We start from the raw sequence: 6190 nt of genomic DNA, 5'->3' as shown, positions 1-6190 counted from the left end.
TACTCCTTAGAAGTGAGTATGGCAAGACTTTATCTCTCATTATTTGGACATGTTGTCTGGAGAGGCCAATCTCTGGAGAAGGGTGACATGCTTAATAAAGTGGAGGATCAGCATAAAAGTGGAAGGCCCCAACATAGTGGTAGCTCAAATATAGCTACAATATGTGAGGACGGTGCAGGACCAGGCAGTATTTCGTTCTGTTGTACATATAGTTGCTATGTGTTGGAACTGATTCAATAGCGCCTAACAACAAGAACAACAATGTTACCATACTCACTTCTATAGTTATTGGCACTATATTCCACAGCTTGTTGTAGTACAAGAGCCATGACTATGTATGAACCGTTATTAAGATTATAATTCTTTAATGTTTATATTCTATTGCAGAAATCACTGAGTCAAGTGGTGTAATCTACCTGCAGACAATCAAGTGCATATGCTTCTAGGTTTTGTCATCTCAAGGAAATAATACTAAAAGCTGAAAGTTTAGGAGTGTTGTTTGGTGAGTTGGGTTAGAGAGAGCTAAGAGAAAATAGCTACAACTAATTAAATACTAATTAAATTAATGTGAGATTTACTGGAAAGAATTCTGGTTTTGCATACAATATTTCAAGCTGTTTAGTTCTTCCCCAGTCCATAAAATTCACTCACATGATCTCCTTTTTTTGTTCTTTTAAAAAATCCCAATACTCTAGTACTGTTTCAGGAAATGAAAACTAATAACTAAATTATGTAAAACTAATACATAATTTTGCAAATAATGTGGTGCCTGATCTTTTCCAACTTAACAAGGGAGAAGTAGAAACACACATCCACATCAGTCCAAGGTCAATTCCTATGAGGCTGAGGTCAGACATTCCTCCAACCTCTATCCCTCTTTACCCTATTCTGACACCAACCATCCCTCCCATAGCTTGATAATTCACTGCCATGGCCAAATAGAACTCACAGACCATAGTTACAATTATGGGTTTTTTATGGAAGTTTGTTGTTGGTGTTGTTAAGTGCCATAGAGTTGGCTCCAACTCACAGCAACCCTGTACTGGGTTTCTGAGGAGCAGCTTGTGGGTTTGAACTGCCAATCTTGTGGTTCACCGTTCAGTGTTGATCCTATAGCACCACACTAGGAGACCATTAGGCAAGTTAACAGGTAAAAATCCAGGGTCAGAAATATTCAGGGCATAGTTTTTCCAATCAAGTAAACCTCTCCTTAGTGTGCCATCAGGCCCCTTGGCCTGGCTTTTGTCCTGCTTGGTGGTGGCGGCTTTGTGCCTTGGAGTTTGTTCCGACTCATAGTGACCCTGCACAGAGTTTCCAAGGCTGTAAATCTTTATGGGAGCAGAACACCTCATCTTTCTCCTGAGGAACTGCTGGTAGTTTCGAACTGCTGACCTTCAGGTTAGCAGCTCGATTTGTAAACACTATGCCACTTGTTGTTATTATTGTTGTTAAGTGCCATGGAGTCGGTTCCGACCCATAGCGACCCTGTGTAGGGTTTCCAAGGAGCGATTGGTGAGTTTGAACCACTGACCTTGTAGTTCAAACGGATTTGCAGTCTGGCACATTAACCCACAGTGCCACACCAGGACTTTGTCAATATTAAAAGCTCTTTTAGGGCTTTGGATAAATACCCTAAGGTCATTCCACTCCACCATAAGCCTAAGCCCAAAATGCTCCACTGTAGCTCTGTGGGTCAGCAAACTTAACTTTCTCAATTGAATGTCTGGAGGCATCACATTCACAAGCAAGCATCCTGCTTGAAGGCATTCAGATTTATACATTTCCTTGTCTGGGAAGACCACCATTCTATCTTATGCTCTAGCTCTTCTGTTGTTGCTGCTTCTATACTACTGTTCTGGTGTCATAGCTTTCTGTCCCTGGATCAAGGAGGTACAATGCACAGGGACCTTGGGGTCAAAAAGATTTGCTTTTCTTTGTTGCTAGATAGTGAGGGCCTCCATTTCTGTTCTGAGATAGCTCATTTCATGCCCAAATTAGAGTTCTAGGTTATTATAATCAAATTAAACCCTGTCAGCAATCACTCAGAATGGCACCATATAATCTTATCAGCATCTTTACCCACTTCATACACAGACTCATTAGAAAAAATGTCATCTGGTGGGTGTTACAAAGATTCTATACCACTAGTCTGTCAGTTTATTGTACTGTTGTGGCTTGTGTGTTGCTGTGATTCTGGAAGCTATGCCACCAGGATTTTAAGTAGAAGTAGGATTACCCAAGTAGACAGGTTTCAGCTGAACTTCCAAAGGAAAGAGACAGACTACTTCTGAATATTTAGTCACTGAAAATCTTATGAATATCAATGGAACAGTGTTAGATAGCTCCAGGATATTGAATATTGAAACACAATAAATAGCGCCAGAATATTGCCAGAAGATGAGGCTCTTAGGTTAGAAGACACTCAAAATACAACTGGGGAAGAGCTGGTTCCAAAAAGTAGAGTTGACTATGATAATGTAATAGGAGCAAAGTCTTCAAGACCTTAATTTTCTGATGGTGCACAACTCAAAATGAAGAGAAATACCTGTAAGCATCCATTAATAATCAGAACATCAAATGTATGAAGTACGAATCTAGGAAAATTGGTAATAGTAAAAAATGAAACAGAACACATAAACATCGATAGCCTAAGCAACAGAGAGACGAAATGGACTAGTTTTGGCCAGTTTGAATCTGGCAATCACATGGCTTACTATGCTAAGAATGACAAATGGAAGAGAAATGGCATTGCATTCATCATCAAAAAGAACATATCAAGATCTGTCTTGAAATACAACATAGTCTGTAATAGAATAATATCCATACACCTACTAGAAAGATCAGTTAATACAACTATTATTCAAATTTACACACCAACCACTAAAACCAGTGATGATAACAAGAAGAGCTATGGGATGACATCAATTATATCATACAGGAAGAAAACAAAAGGTTATTAAGACATCAAGAAAGAAGAAAATGACCAAGTGGATGTCAGAAGAGACTCTGAAACTTGCTCTCCAGCGTAGAGATGGTAAAGTAAATGGAATAAATGAAGAGGTAACAGAGCTGAATAGAAAATCTCAAAGGTAAGCTGGAGAAGACAAATATTATAATGAAATGTGGTAGAAAGACCTGGGATTAGAAAAGCAAAACAAGCTTGGAATTTCTCAAACTGAGGGAACTGAAGGAAAAATTCAAGGCTTTACTTGAAATATTGAAGTATTCTATGGGCAAAATATTGAATAATGCAGAAAACATCAAAAGAAGATAGAAGTAATATAAAGAGTCACTGTACCAAAAAGAAATGGTTGATGTTCTACCATTTCGAGAGGTAGTATATGATCAAGAACCAATAATACTGAAGGGAGAAGGCCAAGTTGCATTGAGGGCGTTGGCAAAGAACAAGATATCCGAAGTGATGGAATACAAACTGAAATCTTCCAACAAAATGCAGAACTGGAGACACTCACTCACCTATGCCAAGAAATTTGGAAGGCAAACTGACTGGAAGAGATCCATGTTTGTGCCCATTCCAAAAAGAGGCAACACAACAGAATGCTGAAATTATTGGACAATATCATTAATATCTCATGCAAGTAATATTTTGCTAAATATAATTCAAAATGGGTATGACCATATATTGACAGAGAACTTCCAGAGGTACAAGCTGTTTCAGATGATGACATGGAAAGAGGGATAGCATTGTTGATGTCACATGGATCTTGGCTGTAAGCAGAGAATACCAGAAAGATGTACACTGCTGCTTTATTGACTATGCAAAAACTTTCAATTGTGTGGATAATGACAAGCTGTAGACAACATTGCCAGGAATGAGTATTCTGAAACACTTAATTGTTCTCATGAGGAACCTGTACGTAGACCAACATGCAGTTGTTCAAACAGAACAATAGAACACCAAATGGTGTAAAATTAGGAAAAAGATGTGTGCCACAGTTATATTCTTTTACCATACTTACTAAATCTGTATGCTGAGCAGATAATTCTAGAAGCAAGATTATATGAAGATAAATGTGGCATCAGGATTGGAGAAAATTCATTAGCCTGCAATATGTAGATGATACAATCTTGCTTCTTCAAACTGAAGAGGACTTAATATACTTACTTAAGAAGATCAAAGACCACACAGTCTTCAGTATGGGTTGCATCTCAGTGTAAAGAAAACAAAAATCCTCACTAATGTACCAATAAACAACATCCTTATCAATGGAGAAACGATTAAAGTTGTCAAAGACTTCCTTTTTCTCATATCAACCATCAACACTTATGGAAGCAGCAGTCAAGAAATCAAATGGCATATTGTATTAGGCCAATCTGTTGCACACAACCACTTTAAAATGTTCAAGAGCAAAGATGCAAGTTTGAGGACTAAGGTGCCATGATATTTTCAATAACCTCATATGAATGTGAAAGATGGACAGCAAATAAGGGAGACTATAGAAAAATTGATGCATTTGAATTATGGTGTTGGAGGAGAATATTAAAAGTACCATGGACTCGTGAGTCACGTTTTCGGGAGGAGGAGGAGGACAAAAAGCAAACCGGTCTGGTTCAGAATCTCTGTGTTTGTATTTTGTTCCACATGGAGCTTTGAAACTTCACCAGCGTGCCTTCTTGACTTAAAGTGGCTCTGTAAGAAACCAGCAGACTAGGAGAGGGAGAGGAAGACGCTAAACCATGACGTGTGCGCTCGAGAACCACGTCTGTGCCGGAGTTCTTTAATCCAGAAACTAACTAATTGGATAAAGGCATTCCGCTAACCAGATTCACTGAACTGAAGGGCACAGGCTGCAAAGTACCCCAAGATGTCTTACAGAAATTGCTGGAATCCTTACAAGAGAACCACTTCCAAGAAGATGAGCCGTTTCTGGGAGCAGTTATGCCGAGGCTGGGTAGTGGAATGGATATGTGTCATTCCTTTGTGGCATGGTGGTCTTTCCTTGGTTCAGTCTACAGACTACATTTACCCTATTGTAGATGACCCTTACATGATGGGCAGGATAGCATGTGCTAATGTCCTCAGTGACCTCTAGCAATGGGAGTCACAGAATGTGACAACATGATGATGCTCCTTGGAATTAGCAATAATATGACAGGCAGGGAACCAGATAAAGTGATGCCCCTAATTATACAGAGTTTTAAAGATACAGCGGAAGAAGCAGAGACTTCTGTAACAGGTGGCCAAACAGTATTAAACCCCTGGATTGTTTGGGGAGGAGTTGCTACAATTGTTTGTCAGCCCAATGAATTTATCATGCCAGATAATGCAGTGCCAGGAGATGTTCTTGTATTGATGAAACCCCTGGGCACACAAGTGGCAGTAGCTGTGCACCAGTGGCTGGACATTCCTGAAAAATGGAATAAAATTAAACTAGTGGTTACCCAGGAAGACGTAGAGTTGGCATACTAAGAAGCAATGATGAATATGGCAAGGCTCAACAGAAGAGCTGCAGGACTCATGCATACCTTCAATGCCCATGCGGCCACCGACATCACAGGCTTTGGAATTTTGGGCCATGCACAAAATCTGGCCAAGCAACAGAGAAATGAAGTCTCGTTTGTGATCCACATCCTCCCTGTACTGGCCAAAATGGCAGCTGTGAGCAAGGCATGTGGGAACATGTTTGGCCTCATGCATGGAACTTGTCCGGAGACATCAGAAGGCCTGCTAATCTGTTTGCCACGTGAACAAGTTGCTCCATTCTGTGCAGAGATAAAGTCCCCCAAATATGGTGAAGGTCACCAAGCATGGATTATTGGGATTGCAGAGAAGGGCAACCATACTGCCAGAATCATAGACAAACCCTGGATCATTGAAGTCGCACCGCAAATGACCACTCAAAATGTGAACCCCACACCAAGTGCCACCTCCTAATCCAGATAGGAATCGCTATTTGGTTTTGTTTTTAAATAGGTGTATTCCTTTATCATCACTTCAATTAAAGACTGTAAACAACAAAACTCTCATTGTGTCTACACATCTGGTGACCTTAGGTCGATTTGTAAGTGGATGCAATTAATAAAATCCATTGTCTTTTTTCCCTATAACTGAAGATGCACCTAGTCTTGAGGCAGCTTCTGAGTTGAGAATTATATTGTTATCCAATATTGTTGGTTCATTTTGAATCTTTAGACACTTATCTCTTGCCGCATAGGCTCTTCATAAAGG

The 6190-nt window shown here is 39.8% G+C and overlaps 1 pseudogene; it reads left to right on the top strand.

The window, feature by feature from the left end:
• Positions 1 to 5896, top strand: part of LOC102819293 — a 10315-nt pseudogene extending 4419 nt beyond the window's left edge.
• Positions 5897 to 6190: the final 294 nt, after the last annotated feature.

Source organism: Chrysochloris asiatica, unplaced genomic scaffold, assembly GCF_000296735.1.
Source record: "Chrysochloris asiatica unplaced genomic scaffold, ChrAsi1.0 scaffold00129, whole genome shotgun sequence".
In the NCBI taxonomy this organism is placed as follows: Eukaryota; Metazoa; Chordata; class Mammalia; order Afrosoricida; family Chrysochloridae; genus Chrysochloris; species Chrysochloris asiatica.
This window is presented reverse-complemented; position numbering and strand designations above follow the sequence as displayed.